Below are 27,211 nucleotides of genomic sequence, written 5' to 3' on the forward strand. Positions count from 1 at the left end.
GGGAAGCAGGCAGGAGGGAGAGCGGGAGACTTCCGGAAATCCCTTTCCTCCCTTCCCTTCACAGGTTGCCCCATAGTGACCCTGGAGACTCCCGCCTGCCCCCAGTGAAGGAATTGGTTACTCTCCCAGAGCCCTCCCGGCCATCGCCCCCTTCCTCACTTCCTCCTCTTCCTGCCCCCAGCCTCTACCCCTCCAGCCTCCTGTGGCTTCACAGCCAAGTGCCCCATCTCAGGAAGAAGGAGTTGGAGCTCCGTGATGGTGAGCTTTCAGACTTCCCCCTACAACCCCTGCCTCCCCAAAGGCACAGAGGCAAGCAGTGGCTTCCCTGGTATCATTTGTGAATCTAGGAGCAAGAGGGAGCTATCCAAGATGGCATGTAGCCTGTTCTTCTTTCTCTTAGTAAATAATAATATCTAAATGTGCTAGAGGGAAAATAGTTTTTAATTTATATTTTAAAACTGGTTTAGAATTATTTTGAATATATAGTCTGTTTTCCTGGGGTCCAATTGTAACATGAACCCCAAACCTAGGAGTTCTGTTTTTATACATCAGGAAGAGGAGCCACCCACTCACCCATCCACCCATCTTTCGACTCACCCACCGACTCTTGTTTATAACTGCATAGTGGTTTATTTTGCCAGCACTAAACTATGCAGCTTGTTTCCCCTTTGCCAGCCTCTGCAGACAGAAAGCAAAGGCTGATCATTCTCAATTGACATGTACACCCCTACTCTGAAGCTACGGCTGGATGACACCTCAGACAAATGCACTCATACATAAAAGTTTTTCTGCATGTTTTCGTTTTTGATTCTTTTATTGGAAGCATTTTTATGGCTGGGAGGCAGGTGCACATCCATGGCAGTGAGGGGTCAGATATTAGAATACTTACGGTGCTTATAATTTTCATAGGATCACCCCCCTCATCCCTCATTGCCAATCAATTTCACTCTGTTTCAGGGTCACAGATCATACCCCTAATCCTGGCCAGTTGTCTCAGCAATGTGTGTCACAAGGGGCCTGGGGCAAGAAAGTGTAGATGACCCAGCATAACCGTTGCTTCTATTGCAAAGGGCACATCCTACAAAGAGCAGAACACGATTAGAGGCAGGCATAATTGCAGGCACTAAATTAGCATGGGTCTCTCAGCCAGGGGCTAATCTAAGCCAGACCTCACGTCATGGCAGGCCATGAGTACATCGCAATTACAATTCAAAAGAAAAGAGAAAAATCAACCTTGATTCTCAAATGTTTATTTTTAACACAGCAGATACTTAGCAATTATATCAGAGGCTGAGGCATCTGGAGTAAGCAAGAAAGGTGATTTGGGTTAATAATCTTTGAAAGGCTAAAGGATTTTCAATGTATGTATAGGACTGAGCCCTGTGCATGCTCCCCATTCTCTCCCTGACATCAGCCACATCCACCCCACCTCTGCCACTACACGTTGGTGCTACCCAAGGTCTCCATTCATGCACTGTCCCTCTGCGTCTCAGGCTTCATCCGGGCCCTCCTCTGACCTGACCTTACCTGGCTGACTTAGTGCCCCAATTCTCTAAAACATGGAGAGATGGAACTGGTAGCTTGAACCCTCCCAGTTCCATCTCTTCCCTTTGTAAGTTTTCCTGGTGCCCATGGGGCCCCATGTTTCTAGACTATGCCCTAACACAGAGCCTTTAAAGCTTGCTTCCACATGAAGGCAGAAATAAATCTTGGGCAGCCAAAACAAATATGCTTTCTCAGTGGTAGGCTTAGGAGTGATTTTTTTTTCTCTACAATCAACATGTATTAATTTTACATTCAAAAATTTTGTGTGTCTGTGTTTAATTCGGTTTCAAAATCCAGTATACAACAAACTTTGCTTCTCCTGGCTTTTTAAACTCTTTTCACATGCCATAGTCCTGGATTCACCAGTGCAGTTAATTTGCCTTTGAATTTGCCACTGGGATTCTTTTTGGTCGGCGGGGGGCGGTAGGGAGGGGTCAGAGTCTTGCTCTGTCACCCAGGCTGGAGTGCAGTGGCATGATCATAGCTCACTGTAGCCTCAAACTCTCGAGCTCAAGCAATCCTCCCACCTCAGCCTCCTGAGTGGCTGAAATGACAGGCACAAGCCACTATGCCTAGCTAAGTTTTTAATTTTTTTGTATTGACAGGGTCTTGCTATGTTGCCCACACTGGTCTCAAACTTGTGGCCTCAAGTGTTCCTCCTGCCTCAGCCTCCCAAAGCACTGAGATTACCCTGGGTTTTGGTTTGTTTTTGTTTGTTTTTTTATTAATCAAAGTAGAAATCACAGACCCATTGTATTTCTACAGGTGAAATTATTACAATGTTGCCAGGGATTAATTTCTATGAGTGGATGAGAGGTCTCTTTTTCAGTTTTCTTTTTGTCTGGGGACTACTGCCCTGATAAAACTTAGGCCTTCCCTGGCTGGGACATAGTAACCCTTCCAGCCATATTATAATGAATTTTGTAAAACTTGGCCAACATTAGGCTGTAGTGGAATGTTACCTTTTTAAATTTCAGAATAAATAGGCTATCAGCAGGATCATGGACAAGTTTTGATCACACAGAGACAGTCATTGTAGTAGGACTTTTTCTGTGTTAATACAATGATTTAATAAAGCCATTTGGCACATAAATAAGACTCTCTTAGACCAAGCATTCTTAACAATGAGAGAATTGAGATCAGCCTATAGGGTGTATTAGCAAAAGTGTCTTTTCTAGCTTTAGTAAAACTCTTCCATCTGTTTAGCAATAATTTTATTATTCTGTATTAAAAACCCTCCTGAAATAGATGTGGTAAAAAAACGCTCTGCCCCTGTTATGATACTTTCCAAACAATCTTAAAATTGCTCAGAAACAAAAGGCAGGAGAAAAAAGAAAGGGCAGTGTCTCCAGATAATGAAGTTCTGCCTTTGTGTTTTATCTGTAAAACAGTACGGTTTGAAAAGTCTGGATCCCATTTCATCTGAACTCAACATAAATGTAGTGCCTGGAATCCTCCCAAATGAATAAATTCTTTTCCGATAATTTTTAAGTGAGGAAAGATCAACAGGATAGGGACATGAGGTGGGGGGATTATAGGCTGGTGTGTGTGTGTGTGTGTGTGTGTGTGTGTGTGTGTGTATTTAGCAGGACAATTGGGAGAGTTCTGGACATAATTTTTTTCTTTTTCTTTTTGGTGAATCATGCTGAATTTTGTCTCTCTTTCTTGAAAAACCTTAATAGATTTGTGTATTTGTTGACCAAGTGCTCTTTTTCATTCCTATTCAGCTTGCCTGTCCCATCCCAAGTATACTTGCCTCAGATGGCAACATGACAAAGCTCCCTTCCTTCTCTCGGATGGTTTGCGAGCTTCTGGTCTTCTTTCTCTTCTCCCTGGATTGTGCACAAAATGATGTCAATTTATAGTGGGGTAAGGGAATACTCCATGGACCATTTATCTCTTTAATTTTCCTCCATGTTGTGAGGTCTTGCTGAGCACAGTCTGCAACTTCTGGAGTGATGAAGAGAACAAAAAGCTGTAGGCCTGTCACACTAACTCTCAGGATTGAGGTTACCAAAGAGGAACTGTGTAATTTCTTTATATAAATGGCTTAACCAGACCTCAAAAAGTCCTGCAATGAACACAGTTCTCTTTCGGGCTTAATGTTCTCACTTTGCTTCTTTGTTTAAAAAAAAAAAAAAAAAAAAAGGTTGGGCGGAGGAAAAAAGGCCATTGATCCTCCTCCTCCTTTGACCACTGGAAGAAAGGTAGAGAAAAAGAAAATTAACGAAGAAAGGACCCATGTCCCTCCTGCTTCCCCCTCCTCTCCCCATCCACAGGCAAAATCTAATAACGATGATTAAATTACATGTCTTTTCCTCCCATTGAAATCCACTGCATACTATTCAAATATTAGAACTCAGGAAATAAGGCAGGACAAGGTCCCTCATGAAACCTTAGAAGGCAGCACAGGGGTTTGAGCTGGAGGTCTGCTTGGCTGGGCAGCTCTAATTAAGAAATCACCCTGCTGAGCAGAACTTAATCTAAATAAAATATAAAAAGGAATCCAGTGAAAACCATTACCTCCCCACTCCACCTCCTCACACACCTCACATCCATAGGCTCTGTTTCCCTAGTCCTAGGAACTCTCCCTCCCATCACCTGGGAATTCGATGTTGTTCTATGTGCTCCACAGTACAATCAAAAGTGAAGTCTCAGCTCTAGAAGAGGAAGCTATGTCTTGCGCTGGCCTCTTGCTGTTTGGCTGGCCTTTCACAGGGCCAGAGGCAGATTTAGTCAATGTTGTTTTGGTTTGCAGGGATGTATGAAATGGAGATTTGACCAAGGAATGATTAAAGAGCTGGTTATTTGCTATAGTTAACAAGGTATTGTGTATTTCAAAATACCTAGAAGAAAGGACCTGAGATGTTCCACACATAGAAATGATAAAGACTAATGGTTATGGACACTGCAAATACTCAGATGTGACCATTACACACAGTCTATGCATGTGACGAAATATAGTATGTACCCCATAAATAAGTACAAATATTTGGATCAATTTTTAAAAAGCAAAGAGAAGAAAAAAAAAAAAAAGTTGACCATCTGGTCAGCCCTTCTATTCTTAATACAATGAACAGCCAACCCACAGCCTCTCTGCAGGCTAGCTGGGTTCTTCTTGCCTGTCCACCAACTGCATTTGATGGAGTAGCCACCTGACAGCAAAGTCCACATCTGTTTAACTTGATGTTGTTCACTATCCTTGTACTAATTAGTCCTTTGTACTATACTGAATCAGCCTCAGACCTCTGCCCCACCCCCCATCCTGGGTACTCCCTCTGATGTTGGGTGACATTTATTTAGCCTCATTTCCCACTCTCCTCCATAGAAATCTGTTCTGTGTTCTCGCTGATCTCACTGTTGACCCCATGAGTGTGCTGTTCTCTACATTACACCTTTGTGACTTTGCATGGGCTGCCATGTCCGCCCACGGTAGTGATTCTTAAGCTGTTGAAAACCTGTTGAAAGAGATAAATTCTATCCCTAAGGTGGGAAAAGCACACATATGTACATAAACACAGGGTTTTGCCAGCGATTTCAGGGAGTGCCTCACTCTTTAAGGAGTATGTGATTACCAGCTTGACCCATTTATGCCTGAGATTGCAATTTTTGCAATCAGATCTTGGTGATGATCTTGAGCAGTAGGATATAAATAACTCCCACATGCTTGGCATTCCAATAATGGAACACTAGGCATAAATGGGTCAAACTCTTGAGATCAGTTTTTCTCTCTTTTCTCCTCCCATTTTGGGAAAACTCCTACTTATCCTCAAGGAGAGCTCCACAAAGTTTGCAGACTCCTGCTCTGTGCTCCTTGATGTCTTTTGTCTGTAAGGCCAGTACACCACTTACCACAGTGCAATAATCATTTGTTTGCGTGTCCATCTTCCTCTAGACCAAAGGGGGCAAATGTTCTTCTTAAAAGTGCCAGATAGTAAAAATGTTTAGGCTTTGTAGGTCATATGGTCTCTGTGGCAACTACTCAAGTCTGCTGTTTTTGCAACAACCATAGACGATGTCTTAGTCTGTTTGGGCTTCTATTAAACAATACTGTGGCCTGAGTGGCTTATATATAACAGACATTTATTTCTCATAGTTCTGGAAGCTGAGAAGTCTAAGGTCAAGGCTCCAGTGGATTCCACATCTGGCGAGAGCCTACTTCCTGGTTTGTAGATGTTGTCTTCTCTCTGTGTCCTCACATGGCAGAAGGGAAAAGGGAGCCCTCTGGGATCTATTTTATAAGAGTACTAATCCCCTGCATGGGGGCTCCACCCTCAAGACCTAATGTATTAGTCCATTTTCATGCTGCTGATAAAGACATACCCAAGACTGAGCAATTTACAAAAGAAAGAGGTTTAATGGACTTACAGTTTCACGTAGTTGGGGAAGCCTCACAATCATGGCAGAAGGCAAGGAGAAGGAAGTTACATCTTACATGGACGGCAGCAGGTAAAGAGGGAGAGCTTGTGCAGGGAAACTCCTATTTTTAAAACCATCATATCTCATGAGACTTACTCACTATCGCGAGAACAGCACGGGAAAGACCTGCCCCCATGATTCAATTACCTCCCACAACACATGGGAATTCAAGATGAGATTTGGGTGGAGACACAGCAAAACAATATTACCTAATCACCTCCCAAAGGCCCTACCTCCAAATACCATCACATTGGGGATTAGATTTGAAGATAAGAATTCCGGGAGGACACAGACATTCAGTCTATAGGGGACAATATGGAAACAAATGGGCATGGCTCCATGCCAATAACACTTTATATGCATTGCAATTTAAATTTCATATCGTTTTCATGTCATAAAATATTTTTTATTTGTTTTCCAAACGTTAAAAAACATAAAAACTATCTTTTTTTTAATCTCATTAGCCATTCAAAAACAGATGACATGGGGACAGATTTAACCCAAAGGGCATAGTTCAACTCCTGGTCTTGACAGAGGAGAAGCCCTCAAAGGTAAATCTTACTAATTTTTGAGCTTTATTATCTAATCCCTCAAAGGTAATTCATCCTTGAGTTTAACTATCTAGCATTAACTGATACAAAAAATGCATTTAAATGTACAATTGACCCTTGAACAAGATAGGTTGACCTGTGCAGGTCCATTTACACTTGGATTTTCTTCTGCTTCTGCCACTCCTGATACAGCAAGACCAACCCCTCCTCTTCCTCTTCCTCCTCAGCCTACTCAATGTGAAGACGATAAGGATGAAGACCATTATGATGTTCTGCTTCCACTTAATGAATAATAAATATATTTTCTCTTCTTTATGATTTTCTTAATAACATTTCTTTCTTAAGTCTATTGTAAGAATATAGTGTATAATACATATAACATACAAAACCTGTATAATCAACTGTTTCTGTTACCAATAAGACTTCCAGTCAACAGTAGCCTACTAGTAGTTAAGTTTTTGGGGGGTCAAAAGTTACATGCCAACTTTTGACTGCATGGGGTGTTGGGGCGCCTAGTCCCTGCATTGTTTAAGAGTCAACTGTAATAACAACTATAAACAACTGAATGACCTTTTGATTACAAAAAATTCCTTGAGACAGAGCCTGAATAGAACAACTATAAATGTGGCTTTGGGGACACTGTTGCGGCTTCATGTTTCATCATGACTAGAGACATAATACCTTAAGTAGTTAGCCACCAACACTCCAATCGCAAATTCTGGAGGTCTGGGATTATTCCACAAATCACTGGGTAGATGCAAACCTTCTAGAGCAGTCTAGTATCAGTAGAGTAAAACATATCTCCTTTTAAAAATAAGATTTCTTTACCACTCCCTGCTTTCACACAATCACAGCTTCTTTTTATTTACTTATTTATTTTTTAGTTGGAGTCTCACTCTGTTGCCAGGCTAGAGTGCAATGGCACGATCTTGGCTCACTGCAACCTCTGCCTCCTGGGTTCAAGAGATTCTCCTGCCTCAGCCTCCTGAGTTGCTGGGACTATGGGCACACACCACCATGCCCAGCTAATTTTTGTATTTTTAGTAGAGACAGGGTTTCACCATGTTGACCACGATGGTCTTGATCTCTTGACCTCGTGATCTGCCCACCTCGGCCTCCCAAAGTGCTGGGATTACAGGCGTGAGCCATTGCGCCTAGCAAATGACAGCTTCTTTGAGCCTCTCTTTAATAATCTCTTAAACCCTATAGGTAGGCAGTTCTGAGACAGCTCCTAATCATCTCCCCTCCTGATATTCAAGCCCTGATGTAATACTCTCTTCTTGAATGTGAGCTGGACTTAGTGGTTTTCTTCTAATCAATTGAATACACACAAGTGATGAGCTGTCATTTCCAAAATTAGTTTACACAAAGCTGTAACTTTTGTTTTGTTCACAGCCTCTCTCAATTGCCTTCTCAGCTTGTATGCTTTGAAGAAGCAAGCTGCAGTGTTGGAGAGGCCCATGTGGCAAGGAAATGAGGGTGGCCTCCAGTCAATGGCTGGTGAGAAACTGAGACCTTCCTTCCAACAATTGTCAAGTAACTGAATACTCCCAACAACCATATGGGTTAGCTTAGAAGTGAACCTTTCTCTAGTTGAGGTTTCAGATAAGACCACAGATATTATACTAACACCTTGATTGCAGGCTTATGAGAAACCTTGAAATGAGAAGACTAAGTAAAACCATATCTGGATTCCTGGCTTACAGAAACTGTGAGATGATAAATGTGTGTTATCTTAAGCCACAAAGTTTTTGGGGTGATTTGTTCTACAGCAATTGATAATGAATACTTCAACCTATAGTGACAACTGGATGTCTATTTACTCATTTTCCCCACCAAAATGTTAAGTTCCTACAGGGCAGAGGTTACAACATATTCAACCTGCTACCTCTCACAGCCCATAATATACAACCTGGCCCATAATACATGATTAATCAATGTTTGTTAAATTAACATGCATTTTTTTATTTTAATTTATTTATTTATTATTATTATACTTTAGGTTTTAGGGTACATGCATTTTGAGTTTCATTGAAATCAGTTAGTTGAAGTGATAATAACATTTAAATGTGTATGAGCAGTAGGATAAGGCAGATAGCTAGTTAGAAAGTTTTTGAAAATTGTGAGGGGAAAAATTATTTATATTTGTACCCTGTTGTAACCAGCTTAGGTTTCAAAAAATTTCAGGGAGTTTTTATTCATTTACAAAAGACTTCAAAGTTGGTGCCTCCCCACCACTATAAAGAGGTCTTTGCCCTTATTGACCCAACCATACTGATTTGCCTGGTGCACAGTGGGAGCTATTATAAGGAGAGGGGAGAAGAAGGGAATAGAAACAACTGAGAAAAAGGTTGAAAAAAATAGCGAAAAGGATAGAAAAATAGCAGAGGAAAGAGAAGAAGTAGTCAACATCCAACCCAGATGCAGAGAAATGATTCAAAAGAAAAAGTCTGATTTTCCTGTCGGAAATATTTTGAAAAGGAGCTAGGCATTTATCAAAAAGGAAAAAAAAAAAAGAATAACAGAGTTGTCTTCCAAAGGACCCAATACTCTTGGAATTCAATGACCTAATTCTGTATATGGTTGCAGTGTAGAGATTGCCTCTTGTCTGATTCTCATGGCATTGAGACCTCTGATTTCTCAACAGCACATGCCACAGCAGTATCAGAGGTCAGGAATAAAGAACAGAGGGTGTGGGGGGCAGTCTAGATATTATGCTCAGCAAACATATTTTTAAATCAGTGTAAATTCTATCTTGCTGGTTGTTTATCTTAGCAGTTAAATCAACTTTTCATCACTTTTGTAGACATTATATAATATCTTCTCCCCGCAGCTCCAGCCACCAGCTGTTAGTCAGCAGAATGGAAGAGGGACTGGGTCAGCTTGAGCTGAATAACTTCCATGCTGACATTTGAGGGAACCAGTTCCCAGCGACTGAACAAACCTAAATGTTCTGCTATGGCCATAGAACCAAATAGATCTTAACAAAGAAATCTGAGAGCCTTCAAAGGTCCAAACAATTGGAGCTAGTTCCTTCAAGCTTAAATATTCTCATCTGTAAAGTGGGGACAATAACTGTGTCTTATAGGGTTATTTTGAAGGCTAAATATGTGTAAAAGCCTCAGTCTACTGAAAGGTTGCTCAACCGTAACACTCTTTTCATTTTGTGAGGGATCATTCTTTGTTCGAGGTTAGGGACACTGCCTTATGCATTACAGGATGTTTAGCAACATCCTTAGCTTCTATCCATCAGATGTTAGCACCCCACCCACAGACCACCATCTTCCCCATCATCACCATCAAAAATGTCTCCAGACATTTCCAAGTGTCCCCTGGGAGGGTAAAATCACCCCTGGTTGAGAACCACTGTTCTAGTGCTTGGCATTGTTCCATGAACATCACATGATATTTTTATCACTATAATTATTACTAAAGGCAACATCACCCTGCTATGGAGACAGCTCCTTTGTCTCACGGAATCCCTGCAATAGTTGCTGCATTTCTGCATCTTTCTGAGAGTAAGGGTTGAAAAGAGATAAGGTCAATCATCTGACAACAATCCAATGGGAAACCTACTGTCTCCGTAGAAATTCTTTTCATGGAAAGAAAAGGGGCTACCATTTTGATCTGCCGCAGGAACTAGGTCTATTCCTCAGCCTCATGGTTTGCAAAACGCTACAGACTTTTCCATGGGCATAAATTCTCCAGCTTTAGGGATTGCTAGTGTAGTTGACTCTTGAAGCTGCTCTTGGATTTCCAAGGGTAGCACCATTTTTACCTGAGAAAAGAAGGAAAAAGATATTCAAGAAGGAGAACTTTTCAACAGAAGTTACTCCATTTGCTGTTTTTGTGGTTTGGTGCTTGTTTAGGTTTGCAAGTGTGTTTTCTGCCCAAATTGTTCTTGCATATTCTAACAGTGTTTGCTTTACGTGTTTTGATACCACGCTGTTTTGAAGGTACTAATGTTTTTCATGGCATGTCTTATGTTAAGTGTAAAACTGAGAGGTGAATGCCAGCGACTGAATAGAGTACAGTATTCTTCAAAGTTTTTAACTAAATAAATGCTAAGAGAAAAGTGAAGCAAGATTTCTGGAGGTCCGGAAGTGGCCAGCTGACAATATGGCATCTCTGTATCTCCTATTTTTATCTTTACGCTAAATGCAAATTTTACTTTCTGTGCTAAAATAATGTTTCATTAGTTTCAAGGTAAAAATGTGTAAATAGACTTTCCATATTGGCTTGTTTATTCTATGGTTTTTCCTACTCCCTTTTTAAAAGTATGTGCAGTGAATTTGCAAAGATCATAGTCTTGGAATCTAACCCACCTGAATTTCAGTCCTTGGCTATACTACTGATAGAATGGATTAACTTGGGCATATCACTTAATCCTGGGGACCCTCAGTTTCCATATCCAAAATGAAGAAATAAGAAGTGACCTACTATATCACATCATTATAAGAAGTAAAGGCAATATATGTGAACAACAGAGCAGAGGGCCAGGCACAGAAAGTTCTCTATAGTCATTAGCTGGCATAATTATTATAAAAAGGAGCACTTTTGATGTAAAACATAGGTAGAAGGTCATAAGTTTGTTAATCTGCCCCTACCTCCCAACCCTCTACCTACCCTCCATACCTGGCCACCTGCATCATACAGATATTGCCTAACCTTTAAAGAGGAACACTTTTGATATAAAACATAGGTAGAGGGTCACGCAGTACATGAATGAGAAAAGAAACAGAGGTCTGTTAATCTACTGCCACCTCCCAACCCTCGACCTACCCCCATACCTGGCCACCTGCCTCCTCTGTGCAGATCTTGCCTAACTTTTCCCAACAGGAAGAAGCTGGGATTTTGTGAAATACTTCCAAGGATGAAACTAACACAGCTCATTAACCCTCCCAAGTATCTGTGCTATAAGGATTTCCTGTCACTTTCCCATGACTCTGAATTACATCTACCCTGAGCCCCACATCAACATCTGGGACATTGCCTTGTCATGCTGACAGTTGCCCACATTTCCTGGCTTTGTTCACATTGCTTCCCAGACCCCTCTTCTGAAGATTCTAATTTTCTTGCTGTAGGGAGAGGGGCAGATAACTTATATTTTTAACAAGCTCCCTAAGTATTTCCTAAGATTGTATAAGTTGACAAAGCACTGCATTGTGCTATCTGCTTCTGTTGCCCACAGTACCAGAACACATCTCCAGACAACTAAAACAAAGAACGGCAGGTGTAATTTCTAAAAAAAAAAAAAAAAAAAAAAAAAACACTAATCATGGCAAATTTAATATTAGTCTAAATATCTATCAGAATTCAAACATACACCCTCCTTGATCCTGCAATTCTACTTCAAGGTATTAATCTTAACAAATATACTTCCAGATCTACAGAAAAGTGAATGTAAAAGCATTGTCTCTAATGCTGTGCAGAATAATGCAGAAGACTGTGAGAAAAAACCTAATGTCCAACAATGGGGGGAGAAATTTATGGCATAGCCATATAATAGAATATTATGGAGCTTTACAAAGACAGCTGTCTGTGTTTCGGTATTTTACATCCATACAAGCCATTCTGTGTGTGTTGAATTAAATAAAAAGGTCTCCAAGTTATATTTTAAATTAAAAATGTCAAAGTGCCTAATAGTATGGGCAGTTGACAGTCTATCTCCTTCCTCTCTATAACCTTTCTAACTAGATTGTATGTGTCTTGTGCATTATAAGATGTTTAGCAACATCCTTAGCTTCTGTCCACCAGATGTTAGCACCCCACCCACAGACCACCACCCTCTCCATCATCACCATCAAAAAGTCTCCAGACATTTCCAAGTGTTCCCTGGAGGGTAAAATCACCCCTGGTTGGGAACCACTGTTCTAGTGCTGGAATAAACGCACATACTATCCCTGGAAGGATACCCAGAAGCACCACTGGTGCCTGTGGGGTAGGGGACTGGATGGCTAGGAGCTAAGACCAGGAGGGGACTGAATTTTTGTACAATATGTTTTTTGGACCTTTTGATTTTTGTATCATGCACAGATTTGACCTATACAAAAGTTTGTTTTGATTGAAAACAAAAGCCCTCAGTCTAGCTAGCACTCATAGCCTACATTTATTCCTTCCCTTTATCCTTCTCTTTCCTTACCCCACAGCTTTGCTCCTCCATTCACATTAGGAGAATCTTTCCCTGTCCTCCATTCCCACCTCAGTGTGGACTTCCTCTCTCCCTATTTCCACTCTGCTTAAGCCCCACTGTTTCCTGGAGGTATGTCTGTCACCTTCAGGTTCTACTAAAGCTGCCTTGAATCTAAGCCACACAGGAGGGTTTGCTGCCCTGAAGAAATACACTCCATGACCATACCCTTCCTGTGCATCTACACATTCCTCATCAATTGGAGATCTTATCACAGAGAAATGCTTAAAAAATCATTCACTTTAGTGTCAAACTTTCTTCTCTCTTATTTTAAATTTTCATACATTTTTAATCTATGAGTGCCTAAAAAAGAGTGATGTCTGTTTGAATTTGACCTGTGTGTTTGCATTTCAAACATAAATTTCCTTGTAAACAACAGACTCCTTATTTATCCTATACAATAACAATATAAGAAAGACCTACTTGTAATCTCTCCTATCGGCCTAATTACAAGCTCTTGGAAGTGGGGAGCTTATCTTTCACCATTCTACTTTCTTCTTAGGGCTTAATGCAGAAGTTTGACATGAAAGACCCTCAAGAAGTACTTGTTGAGTGAATATTGGAATGAAGTAGTGAATGTACCTTTTTTTATTTTTATTTTAAGTTCAGGGGTACATGTGCAGGATGTGCAGGTTTGTTACATAGGTAAACGTGTGCCATGGTAGTTTGCTGCACCTATCAACCCATCACCTAGGTATTAAGCCCAGCATGCATTAGCTATTTTTCCTAATGCTCTCCCTCCCCATTTGACCCAGCAATCCCATTACTGGGAATACACCCAAAAGAAGATAAATCATTCTATTACAAAGATACATGCATGTGTATGTTCATTGCAGCACTATTCACAATAGCAAAGACATGGAATCAACCCAAATGTCCATCAGTGATAGAGCAGATAAAGAAAATGTGGTACATATACACCACTGAATACTATGAAGCCATAAACGGGAACGAGATCATGTCCTTTGCAGGGACATGGATGGAGCTGGAAGCCATTATCCTCAGCAAACTAGGGCATCTGCAGGAACAGAGTGTATTATTCTAATTCATTTCTAGGAGCATTAATTGATTGTTTTAGCAGAAGAACATATGGTTTGCGATACAGTGTCAGTACCATGGTTGTACAGTCTGTTTGTTGCCTTACAGTTGTTGGCTTGTTTTTAGTATGGTCATTTAGTCTCCCTTGTTTATCTTTGACACCATCTATGTCCTTCAGAGCACCAAGCATAGGGATTTGTCCACAGCAGGTTCTTGAGAAATGGTATGGAATGAATGGCCTTTGATGAGCAATATAAAGAACACATAGAAAGCTTGGCAAAAGCTTAAGCAGTAAAAGTAAACAACCAACTTGCCCCCAAATCTGCATAATGTTATATGAAATGTTCATCATGGGAGGAAGAATGACAGGCAGGTTTGGGGGGTTGGCCATCTCTCCATACTTTCCAGGAAACTGGGTTTATGTCTTCTGAGGTAAGAACTAGAATATAATTTTTTTTCTAGATATATGTGCTTTGCTAACTCCTGTCTTCCAGGCAGGGAGAGGGTCTGCCTATTACAAGAAGGCTGTGATCCTTTGGGCTGTCAATAACTTAATTAAAAATCATAACTGATATTAATAACAGATATTTCACTTATACATGCTCTCGGGACTCTCCAAATGAGGGCTAGCCCACAGTCACCACAGTTAGGGAGGGTAACATTCATGGAGGGCAAGTGATTAGGATCACCCTGAGGACCAAACAATCAATAAAACCGTGATTATGATTTTACCTAGATTGAGTCAAACATCAGGACTCTAAGCACTTTCCCAATGCTCACTTTCCACCAGTAAGTTAGCAACACTTAATGTGCGCACACTGGGCATTACCTCTGCAGGAACAAAAGCTCACATGGAGCATTTCACACTCTTAATAGAAGAGTTTGCCTTTGACATCTCAGTGACCAGTGTGAGTCAATTTGGAGACCACATTGAACCATCTCTATCTTCTGGTCAGTTGAGGATGTAAGTGGTCCTCCAGTCAACAGAACCCATTCAGATATGACAGGAAGACAACAGCTTTGGGTTGAGGCATTTTTCACTTGATGTCACTGTATTAGTCTGTTCTCACACTGCTATAAAGAACTACCTGAAACTGGATAATTTATAAAGAGCAGAGGTTTACTTGGCTCATGGTTCCACAGGCTCTACAGGAAGCCTGGCTGGGGAAGCCTCAGGAAACTTACAATCATGATGGAAGGTGAAAGGGAAGCAGGCACAATCTTCACATGGCACAGCAGGAGAGAGGGAGTGAAAAGGGAAGTGATACACTTTTAAAACAACCAGATCTTGTGAGAACTCACTCACTATCACAAGAACAGCAAGGGAAAAGTCTGCCCCCATAATCGAATCACTTCTCACTGGATCCCTCTCCCAAAGTTACAATTCAACATGAGATTTGGGTGGGGACCCAGAGCCAAACCATATCAGTCACTAAAAAGTAATAAAATTATATTACCTGTATCTGAATAGAACTCAGTTGCTAATGTGTGATAAATGACCAAAATAAAAATCTTCAAGTGGACCCATCACCTCTGTGTATGACCTATTTTTCCAGAGAAAAGCTGCAATTAGGTGGAAAAATGCATGCTCAAGATTAAAGTTCTGCTATTTTGGAGCCTTTGTGTAAAGAAAGACACTGCACAGGAGGGTCTTCCAAGCTGATCTTGTCTGGTGACCATAGTCAAGCTACTGAAGATGGCATCTGTAGAGCAGATCCAATGACACCTACCACACAGAGTTGTTGTGAATGCAGGTTGATAGACATAAGGTACACAGCATTACGTGACTGTCGAGTGCCTAGTACACAGTAGGCACTTAACAAATGCTTGACCCATGGGAAAGACCAATACCCAACTACACACCCAACTTCAGACCCACACGAGGACTTGATTTCCACTATAGGCTGTAATGACACAGTGCTAACCAAGAGGTTAAGACTGCAGGAGGCCAAGGGGGGGACATTCCTGCAAAGCCAATCTACAGCTCAGGGAAGGTTCTTAATTAAATCCTCACCATGCAGGGGATTTTCCCTGCGGGACTTTAGATAAGTCACACGGGGAATAAGTGACACGGGGAATATTCCCTGTGGGATTTTAGATAACTATCATTTGCCTGCTGCATAATTCTCTGTACTGAAGTTGCTTCCTTCCCTTATAATAACTGTCCGCTAGTTAGCTCATGGCCAGCAGGCTGAAACACAGAAGGTGGTTGGTGTCAGCCTCCTGAGCTGCCAAGTGGAGATATTTTTCTCAGGTTTCTGGGTGAGTTTTTAAGCCAACACCCTTGAAAGGGAAGCAGAGCCTTCATGCCACAGGCATCCGGGACACAAGGCCTACACAGTATTTTTGAAAAGTCATTATCGCTCACTGACGATAAAGGGGCATTCACAGTGGGCAAAGCCACTCCACGGGAATGGGTGGAGCTGGGGCTACCAGGCAGGCTGCGGACCAAGTTTGCAGCCAGTTTTCTTTTTCCAGCATCTCTGGAGTTGAGCAGGTGCCAACACAGCTAACAGCTTTAGGAGGCCTCCGTGGACACAGATAGCAAGCCCCCCATCTTTTCCATGGAATCTAGCAGCAGCTAGCAGGGGCATCATCACACTGCATTAATTTTTTCCCTTGCCTGGTTTCCCACATTCTGTGACCGCCTTAACGTGTACCAGGGAAAATATTGAAAGCCTAGGTAAACGAAGGGGAACCCAACATTCACCAGTCTGGACTTAAAATAGCCGGTGGAACGCCCCCATCCCAGAGAGTACACAGGCAGTGACTGCAGCTAGTGTGCTCAGAGCAGCCGCCCACCCCACCCCAACGGCTCATCCGATTCCCATGAAAGCCTATCTCAGAGAGAGAACAAAGAAGCAGCCAGGCTCCTTTGCTGCCTCATTCCCTTTGGGTTCAGGGATGTAGGTGAATATTAATGAATACCAAGTGACCTGATGCAAATCAGTGCAAGCCACTGGACTGGACTGGACGGGGTGGGAACCCTGGTAAAATATGTCTGGGGTGGTGTACAGGTTAAGCGGAGCAAATGGAGAGAGCCAAGAGGAAGAGTGTTCCCGCAGAAGCGTCAAGGCCTCGGGCGTTACAGGGCACACCCCAGGGCTGAGCTCCCAGGGAGAAGGGAAAATGGTTTCACACTGACTGCTGGGCAGCCTGGTACATAGCTCTAGAACCTGCTGCTGTGTCCCAAGGTTGCATATCTTGGAAGGAGTGCACACAGCAGGGAGAGGGGCCCAATAGCAAGAGGTGCAGAAGAAGGAAAAGAGAACAGAGAGAAGATCATCTGGCGTCGAGGAAAAGGAAAAGTGTATAGCATGTAAGCTTTATTTTCCCCATAAAATCTTGCCTGATTGAACACATAAACATGCAGGATACCCAGTGAAATCTGAATTTCAGATTAACAACACATACGGTTTTCAGGATAAGTATGCCCCAGGCAATATTTGAGACATACTTAGACGCAAGAAAAAAAAATCAGTGTCTATCCAGAATTCAAGTGTAACTGGATGTTCTGTATTTTATAGGTAACCCTATCCCCACATCTTGCCCCCTGGGCTATAATGGAAACCCTCAAAGGCTGAGACTGTTTCTGCCATGTCCTTCCTGCATTCCATGTGCCACTTTGCTCTGTAATGTAGCACAGAAAGGCATCATAGCAAGGATAAGTGTGAACACTCAGCAATCTGACTGTCCTGACTTCACCTGTTATTAGCCCTGTGATCTTGGGCAAGTAACTTAATCACTGTTTCCTAAATTTCCTCATCTGCTAAACGGGGATAATGATAGTTGCCTGACTTAGAGAGAGATTATAAGAAAACAATACATGGGGGCCGGGCGCAGTGGCTCACGCCTGTAATCCCAGCACTTTGGGAGGCCGAGGCAGGTGGATCACAAGGTCAGGAGTTCAAGACCAGCCTGGCCAAGAAACCCTGTCTCTACTAAAAATACAAAATTAGCTGGGCGCAGCGGCAGGCGCTTGTAATCCCAGCTGCTCGGGAAGCTGAGGCCGAAGAACTGCTTGAACCTGGTGGGTGGAGTTTGCAGTGAGCTGAGATTTTTGCACCACTGCACTCCAGCCTGGGTGCCAGAGTAAGACTCTATCAAAAAACATAAAAAAAGAAAGAAAGAAAACAATACATGGAAATCATTTATCGTATCATAGGTGCATGGAAAGTACTCAGTAAATGCCAGCCATTAATCACTATTGTTGTTATTATTATTTGATACTCAGTAAATAAGGGAGTCTGATAGAGAGAAACTAACTCATGGGTGTTAGAGACCTGTCTGAGATGACCCTGGACTTCTGCAACCAGCTTTGTGACCTTGAGAGAGACTTTTCCTTTGGGGTTCCAAGACACCTTACTAACTCTAAAATCCCATCATTTAAACAGATTGAATGAGTAAGAACCAAATGAAAAAACTATCTCCATAGATGTGTGTGTGGGCTAAAAGGGTTAGAAAGCAGAAGTGCAATGGAGGATGTTTCACTAGACAAAATAATAATAATAATGATAAGCCCATTCCCAAAGGCAAGATGTCTGACTTTCTCAATGTTCTGATCTCAGGAAGGCTAGGTTTCAGAGACTTAGACAAAAGACAACTACATTAGAGCAGAGTATGTCTGTCTCAACTTGGATTTACAGAAAAAAATAAAAAGTAAAAAAAAAACCTGGTGCTATGGTCTAAATATCTGTGTTTCTCCCAATTTAATATATTGAAATTCTAACCATCATATTAATTTGAGGTGGGACCTTTGAGGCATCATTAGGTCATAGGGGTAAAACCCTCATGAATGGAATTAATGTCCTTATAAAGCAGGCTCCAGAGAGAGCCCTCATCCGTTCCACCACATAAGAACACAGAGAGAAGGCTTCATCTGTGAACCAGAAAGTGGACCTCATCAGATACCATGTCTGCTAATGCCTTGATCTTGGACTTTCCAGCCTCCAAAACTGTGAGAAATAAATTTATGTTATTTTTAAGCCACCCAATGTGTGGTATTCTCTTATAGCAGCCAGAACAGATTAAACAGCTAGTGTAATACCAGAATGGCCAAGAGGGAGAACCTTCTCGGTTGCCAGCCCACCTGGATGCAGTAAATAAATTCAAGGCAGCCAGCACCAACACAGCAGAGAAGCCACGGTCCCTACCATCCACGATGCCTTTGTGGCCCAAAGTTACTCCACTCTGGGCTGGGCACAGTGGCTCACGCCTGTAATCCCAGCACTTTGGGAGGCCAAGGCAGGTGGATCATGAGGTCAGGAGACCAGCCTGGCCAATATGGTGAAACCCCATCTCTATTAAAAATAGAAAAATTAGCCGGGCATGGTGGCACGTGCCTTTAGTCCCAGCTACTTGGGAGGCTGAGGCAGAAGAATCGCTTGAACCCGGGAGGTAGAGGTTGCAGTGAGCCGAGATCGTGCCACTGCACTCCAGCCTGGGCGACGGAGCAAGACTCTGTCTCAAAAAAAAAAAAAAAAAAGTTACTCCACTGTGATTTCCAATGGTTTCGGATAATTTCAATTCTCTCTGGTAATCTTTATAGCTATTCCTCACTACCCCTGTGAAATTATCACTTAGCCACAAATAAAATATTTGTCCCTCTCAAGTTATTTTCAGGAAAGAGTCTCAGCACCAAGAAGCCAGGGATAGGCAGACATCTTCACAGCCATGGTTTCCTCCCAGGTGACTCTTGTAGCAGGTGATGGAGGCGAACCGAGGAGAAGAGGAGCAGCCAACAGTCTACTAGCAATGTGGACTCTCTTCACATTGGGTTCAGGAGCCTTTGGGGAATGATACAATAAAGAGAAGATACAACAACTTACCCTGGCATATTCATAATGTACATGTGAGGCAAAAGTGTCTTCAATATAACAATGACTTAAGAGGCTGAATGTAGCAATATACCGGTGCAAATAAATATAAGGTAGATGGAGGGAATTTGTGCTACAATAGCAAAGAATGAGTCACATAGGCCTAGCCAAGATACAAACTTTCAACAGGTACATGATTGGTTGGGGAAGAAGGTGGGAGTGGAAAAAATAATGTTCTATGCAAAGATAGGAAGGTTTCAAGAGTATGACAAAATGGGCATGAGGGAAAACCTAGTTAAGGAACTAGGTAGGAGGCATGTGAGCTCTTCAGCATGTAGGCTGGGCTCGACTCACTAAATTAGCTCACAGATCAGGTTGCTCCTAAATAATTGTATTTTCTATAGTTGTTCCTGCTGTAATGTGATTTAAGGAGATTTGCAAAAGCACTCAGTGGTCTACCAATTAAAAAATATGTCCTCCACCAACCCAAAATTCCATCCACTGAATCTTCCTGATTATATAATACTGAGGGATTATAAATTGACTGTGGAAGGCAATACAGCAACAGCTCATGAAATTACAAATCACTAGGCCAGGTACGGTGGCTCAAGCCTATAATCCCAGCACTTTGGGAGGCCGAGGTGGGCAGATCACGAGGTCAGGAGATCGAGACCATCCTGGCTAACACAGTGAAACCCTGTCTCTACCAAAAATACAAAAAAAATTAGCTGGGCGTGGTGGCGGGCGTCTGTAGTCCCAGCTACTTGGGAGGCTGAGGCAGGAGAATGGTGTGAACCCAGGAGGCAGAGCTTGCAGTGAGCTGAGACCGCACCACCGCACTCCAGCCTGGGCAACAGAGCAAGACTGCGTCTCAGAAAAAAAAAAGAAGAAAAAAGAAAAGAAATTACAAATCACACCTTTTTAAGTAGCCATTTAACATTCAGAAATTTATTCTGCAGGTATACTTGAGTGTGTACCAGGTTATTTATTTCAGCATTGTTTACAAGACCAAAATATTGAAGCAACCTAAATGCCTGTCACAAATGGCATCACTAGTTGACTCAATTATGGTTTTCATACATCCATAGAATAAATGCAAATTAATAGAAAATATGGAAGTTGTTGAGTTATTGACATGAGACAATCTCTAAAATATGTTGTTTCAAACAAAAACGTAAAGCCTGTAGGGTATGTTGTCATGTTGTTGAAAATTAAAGGGGCCACAAGGAGAGGGACCGTAACTCTCCACTCATTGAATTTGGACTGCATTTGGTGACTTTCTCCCAAAGATTACAGTATGGAAGCAAGGAGAAGTAACCTCACACTGGAGAAATCTGACACACACTACTTTTGCCAGGTGATCAAGGTTAACATCATCAGCAATAAGTCATACTGAAGTACATACCCTTGATATCACATGATGAGAAAGGCGCTTCATCTCTGAGGTCATTGTCTCAAAAACCCTTGTCTAACCATGAGGAAAACATCACTCGAACTCAAATTCAGGAACCTTCTGCAAAATACTTGACCAGCCCTCCTCAAAAATGTCCAGGTCATCAAAAACAAGGAAAGTCTGAGAAACTGTCCCAGATCAGAGGTGTCTAAGGAGACGTGACAGCTAAATTTAAGATGGGATCCTGGAACCGAGAAGGGGCACTGGGGTAAAACTAGTGAAACCTGATAAACTGTGGAATTTAATTAATTCTAATATACCAATGTTGGTTCCCTAGCTGTGACAAATGTACCGCAAAACTATGAGATGTTAACAAAAGGGAAAACTGAATGATGCAGTAAATGGAGACTCTGTAATTATCTTTACAACTTTTCCTTAAATGTAAAACTAGTCTAAAGTATAGCATTTATTAATAATTAATTATTAAGATTAAGAAAATGTGGCACATATACACCATGGCATACTATGCAGCCATAAAAAAGGATGAGTTCATGTCCTTTGCAGGGACATGGATGATGCTGGAAACCATCATTCTGAGCAAACTATCACAAGGACAGAAAGCCAAATACTACATGTTCTCACTCATAGGTGGGAGTTGAACAATGAGAACACTTGGACACAGGGTGGGGAACATCACACCCTGGGGCCTGTTATGGGGTGGGGGGCTGGGGGAGGGATAGCATTAGGAGAAATACCTAATACAAAAGACGAATTAATGGGTGCAGCAAACCAACATGGCACATGTATACCTATGTAACAAACCTGCATGTTGTGCACATGTACCCTAGAACTTAAAGTATAATAATTAAAAAAATCAAAAGCAGTAGAGATTTTATAATTGCCCATATGTGCATAAACATCTGTGGGAGGATAAGCAATAAACTAATCATTGCAGTTGCCTCTAGAAAAGGACCTGAGTTGCTGGGGGAGGTGGTTTTATTTTTATATTTTGAATTATAATTCATGCAACCATACTACCTCTTTAAATATAAGAAAATTTACATCTTATAAGAATAAAAAAGAATTTTTAATACATTTTAAATTTGTTTCTAAAAGACACCTTAGTACTCTGAGTAACACATTAAACTAGTAGCTCCCCCAAAGAATTCATTAACTTGGATTCATTGCTTGTATTCATAAGTTGGATGTCCTAAAGTACAAGCCTTCAAGGATGAACGGTATTAGGGGTATGTAAGTCTTCAGAAAAAAGGGAACATTGGATAATGGTGTTCTTGGGATATTGTCCAAAAAAGTCCCAAGCCTGCATGAGACATGAAAGTATGAGGTACCAGAGGGATAATGGAAAGAGAGATAGAATACCACGCATACTAATTTTGCTGACATAAAAAATGTATCAGGATTAGCTCTCCTCTGCTTCCCAATAGACTACATTCTATATCATCCCGGTTCTAAAGTGAGCCTCCCTCTGCCTCTTGGCCCTTAACCAAGAGAAATAGACTGAACTGTTGAACTTCTAAAGGACACCGGGGACCCCGCGAGAGCTGCCTCTGGAGCCATTCTTTCCTGCATTTTCCCATCACCCTTCTGTTTCAGCCACCACTTGGCAAAAACCAGCTGAGAGGTGACTGTGAAATGAATTCAAATTTGACTCCAAGAGGGAAACAGGGCTCTCCAGGCAGAGCCATAAGCCCGAGCAAAGGGCACAAGATTAACAGGTCACTGAGCCAGCCAGGGCGAGGAGCCAGGAGGACACCCACCGAGAGAGGCAGGGAAACGGTTAATAATTCAAGGTGACAAATTAAGCTGGCTACTCAGGGGCTCCAGTGTGGCTGATTGTGAAGTCAAAACAGAACAGTCGGAAACCGGGAAGGCGCTGTCACTTTTACTGTATTTTTCCACACGTATTTTTATTTTATTTTTTAATTTGGAAATGTTCGTGGGGAGCTGGAAAATGCAGGCTGGAGAACTCCTGGGGTCTGGGAGGGGAGACATTGTGTCTTTGCTGGATCCGTATCCAATTTGGACCAGCCGCTCCCTATGAGCTCCAGCCACCAGGGGCAGTGGGTCTCCTAGTGGTCGTCCCCCTTCTCTGTCCTCCGCCCCCCACCCCGTGGAGACATTCTCACCTCCTCTCGTTTTCACCGCCCCTCTGTGCCAGCGTGCAACCTCCTGCCAAGTTACACTAACAGTGTTCTCCATCCACCAGCCACACCAGCCTCCTTGTTGCTGAACCTAGCAGCTGCTTAACAGGCAGCAGATGGAGAAAGGGCTGGAACTCTCAGGCACGAGGGAAACCTTGGGTGGAGAGGCAGAGGAGAAATAAAATGCTCTGCAACTATCCCAGTCAGTATGTGGCAAGGACCCGGCTTTCTCAGTGCCCCACATTTGAACTAGCCCGTGGAAATTCCCTAAAAGGAAAGGGTAGGCTCAGGATGTTTAAAATGATCATGGGCCCCGTTTTGGGAAAAGTGAAGGAGATTAGAACGAACTGTGACAAATATATTCTGACGTTTACCTGCCCCTTTGATCTAAGAACCCTTGAAATTCTTAGTGGAACTTTCTAGGCATAAGTTTTTACTGTGCACGTACTTTCTAAATTAGAGGATGCATGCTTATCACAACTTTACATTTAAATGATACTTTCTACATCAGAGGATATACCCTCTGCATACATTAATCTTGTAGATTATTTTAACTCCTGGTAGTAGAATTGATAACTTGACTTTAATATTAAAGACAAATATGGCCCCCACCACCACCAACCACACACACACACACACACACACACACACACACATTCACAATTCATTCTACAGAGGTATCTCCACGTGGCATTGCAATTCCAAATTTCAGTTTAATGTCATCCATGCTAAAGAAGACAAAATGGTTTTACTACGTGAATTTTAAGCAAGCGAAAAATGGATAGAAGGCAGCACACACAAGTGCAGACATGTGCAGGTCAAACACACACACCCTTTCACTCCCCTTTCTCTTCCAGTGAGCACTGCACTTGCTTCTGAGCACCCAAAGGATACTTTTGAGAACCCCAAAACAGCTGCTGTTGAAATGGCTCAGCTAGGGAAATGCTTCCCTATCATTAGGCCAAAGCTGTAATGCTCAGGTCCTGGGTTTCTTAACAATGGTTTGGGGCTAACACCTGGTGGGTCATCCCCTGAAGACCTTATATCCACCCAGTTGCAGTCCCGACCCTATCTCATGGAATAGTGCAGAAATACAATTCACCCATTGTTCTCTGTCTTGGAGATTGAAGGAGGGGGGCATACTAACCCCCACCTCGAAAAGATTAGTGCAATTATTAGCCAACAGTAATGGCTATAAGCCAATATGTTCTCAAATCCTCCTGAGCACCAAGTCACCTTAGAGTCTCTTAAAGCCCCAAACACAAGACTGTGTGTTTTCTTGAATTTTGCCATGGTGTTCTCGAAGGCTGCTGGGCCGGTGGTTAATGCTGCCCTTACCCACCAGGCTAATAAGCAGAGAAAGAAACAGTGAATAATGCATGTGTCTGAGCCCTAGGTCCCCATGCCCCCATAAGTCTGTAAAAAGCAGATGTCCGGTCCAGACAACATTGGCAACTGCTTCACCTAGCATTGTTTGGCAAAATGCTTCTTAGAACACAACCATAGATTGTGACTTGTAGTTAGCATTAATTATAGAATTCTCGAGCAACGATGTGATTTTTCCTTCTGTCACCTTATAGGAATAAATTTTTTGACCCCTGTGCTACCATTAGCTCTGCTGGTCATTCAAGGTCTCCCACCAGGAAGTATGAGAAAAGAAGTTAAATTCTGTTCCAGGATTTGGTATACCTGACTTATACTGCACGCGTATTTCAAACTGTAGTCTCAGAGAAATGAGGTCTTATCTTAAACTACTCAATGTATATTGATTAAATATAGATGATGATGGGAAATACAAAGAAGAAAAATTCAAGGATACAAAGTTTTTAAAATTTATTTACATAATACCAAAGCAACCGATTAACTGACTGAATTTAAGTCGCTGATCAATTAAATGAGACATTAAGATAAGAACTTGTCAACTGAGTCAAAAAATTGACTACTCCACTTAAGAAAGCACACGCCTGTGTAAATAAATACAGAGGTGTACGTTAACATAAATCAATACCTACAGTTCAGGGAACTATTCAATCATTCCTTCAATCTTCAAACCATTACTGATTCCTGGCACAGTTCCTGGCACAACTATGTTCCTGGCACAGTTAAAACCAGAGGCTTGATTTATTTTAGAGTAGCCATATTAAAAATCTCTTTTATTTCTAGAGAAATTCATACTGCTTAGGAAACACAAGCAAAGGAAACAAAAGCCTCGAAGCTGAGCAAATAAAGAGGTAATTTTCTATGTAATGGCAAATTGGGGGAGCTTTCAAACATCTATTGTTCATTATTGGGAAGACCTATGTTAAACTTTGTACGTGTCTATGAAATACATTTATGAGGTATTAAAAATAACCCCGTTCCTACGAATTAATACCATGTCTTTGCAGCGTTCAGCCTCATTTCTCACACAGCAGGCTATCAGAAAAGTCTGTGTTGAAAAGTCTAGAGCCTGAGTCGAAGTCACCAAGTTACAATGACTCAATATTCTCCATTATTTATTCTCATACACACACCTTAACAGAACAAGCGATATACCCACTGCGTTTGTATACAGCTCCCATGATGTACATTCTAATACATACACTTAAACACACATGTACACACAAATCTGTCATCTGGGAAGGCTAAGATTTAAACCTCAGAAAGACTTCTGTGTAATAATTGGAAGACAACCGAAAGCCCTGATGATTCATTTTCTCTACTCACAAAATGAGGGTTAATAAAAATAATAATAATAAATGGGTCATTTGGAAAGTACCTAAAATCCTGAGGCTAAATGTATTGTGTAGATATAGGAGAATCTAGTGTTATAGAAGGTATACATCAGACCACTCTCTGGCATTATTCACTGGTCATAAGATAGATGGGAATATATAGCTACTAGAAGAATTTTCTCCTTGGAATGCCTAGAACTAAACAACTGATACAATTACTGTCCATAAGCAATATGGCATTTTCAAGGCTTTGTCAAGCAAATATTTGAAGTATGTATATCACATTTGGGTGGGCATTCCTGTGCAAATACAAGCATGGGCACAAGCCCATTTAAACCCCATACTCCTCTCTGCAAAACAGATATAACTCCATTAAGGTCTGTTACTTGATTATACCCAGTAATGATTATTGTAATCCAGGAGAAGGAGAACAAATAGCAGAGTAAAGAATATTGAGGCTCTGATGAAACATAGAGCCCCAAAACCCTTGGGTCCCCCTTTCATCTTTAGTTACTTGTCAGCCCAGAGGCCCGGCCTGTGGGAACCCAGCTCAGCAGCACCTTCATGTGGATGAACTTTCTAGATAAGCGCCCTGGGTACCAACATACTGTAGGAAATCCAATCCACAGCTCGTGCCTGCTGCTCACTCACTTAACTTTCTTGTGTTGGAAACCAGGCAGGGGCCCTTCACACTTTCCAACAGCTCCCTTGTTTGCTTATGTGGAATCATGCAGATTGAGAGCAAAGGAGAAGTATACAGGAGGCAAGGGCAGGGGATAGAGGCCTGGTCAGGAGCAAGAAGACTTGTGGCAAGAAAGCCTGCCCTTTGGGAGAAGAGTCATTCATACCTCTCCATCAATCCATTGCTGATTATCCTCCCTAACTCCCTTCCCCCAATTCCTACACATCAATACAATTCCTTTGTAGAGGTTGGCCATCTTCTCCCCCAGCAGGTGGCCAGAACAGATTCTGCTGGGAGATTGCAAGTCACCCCTAGTGCCTACATCCAGGCAAAAAGAGAAGAAATAAGGATCACAGTGAATCATCTGTCAAGGTTGGCAAAAACGAGATTCCACTGACAGCTTTTTAGCCCAGGCAGCTACTCACCTGGATCTGGCATGAGGCTTGACCAAGTCAGGTAAAACTCCAAAATCCAAATGAGTAAGTCCAAGAGTCTCTACCCTGCCATCTTTTCCTGGGCCCCTTGGCCATCGGGTGTGGTTTAGCTGACCAAGATCATGGTCCTTTTAAATTCAACAGGGTTGTAGAACTCCCGGGCCTTAGTCTAATCCTGCCTACGATTCCTCAGTCTCGAAGCTGCTTTTGAAACCAGAAAGCACCGGCAGTGGAGTGCAGAAAGCTTGCTCTAGACATTGAATGAGC

General features: G+C 42.0%; 2 long non-coding RNA genes across 2 annotated transcripts; one reads left to right on the forward strand and one right to left on the reverse strand.

Moving 5' to 3' along the window:
- LOC129051103 (uncharacterized) lies at positions 1–6,515 on the forward strand. The gene is made up of 3 exons (XR_008515151.2): positions 1–258; positions 5,642–5,710; positions 6,429–6,515. It is a non-coding gene; the product is annotated as an uncharacterized LOC129051103 (long non-coding RNA).
- LOC103892891 (uncharacterized) lies at positions 3,510–27,211 on the reverse strand. Its single transcript, XR_657060.2, has 3 exons — positions 26,936–27,211; positions 6,670–6,743; positions 3,510–3,741 (listed from the first exon to the last, which is right to left on the reverse strand). It is a non-coding gene; the product is annotated as an uncharacterized LOC103892891 (long non-coding RNA).

The sequence above is a fragment of the Pongo abelii genome, chromosome 19 (assembly GCF_028885655.2).
Source record: "Pongo abelii isolate AG06213 chromosome 19, NHGRI_mPonAbe1-v2.0_pri, whole genome shotgun sequence".
Taxonomy (NCBI): Eukaryota; Metazoa; Chordata; class Mammalia; order Primates; family Hominidae; genus Pongo; species Pongo abelii.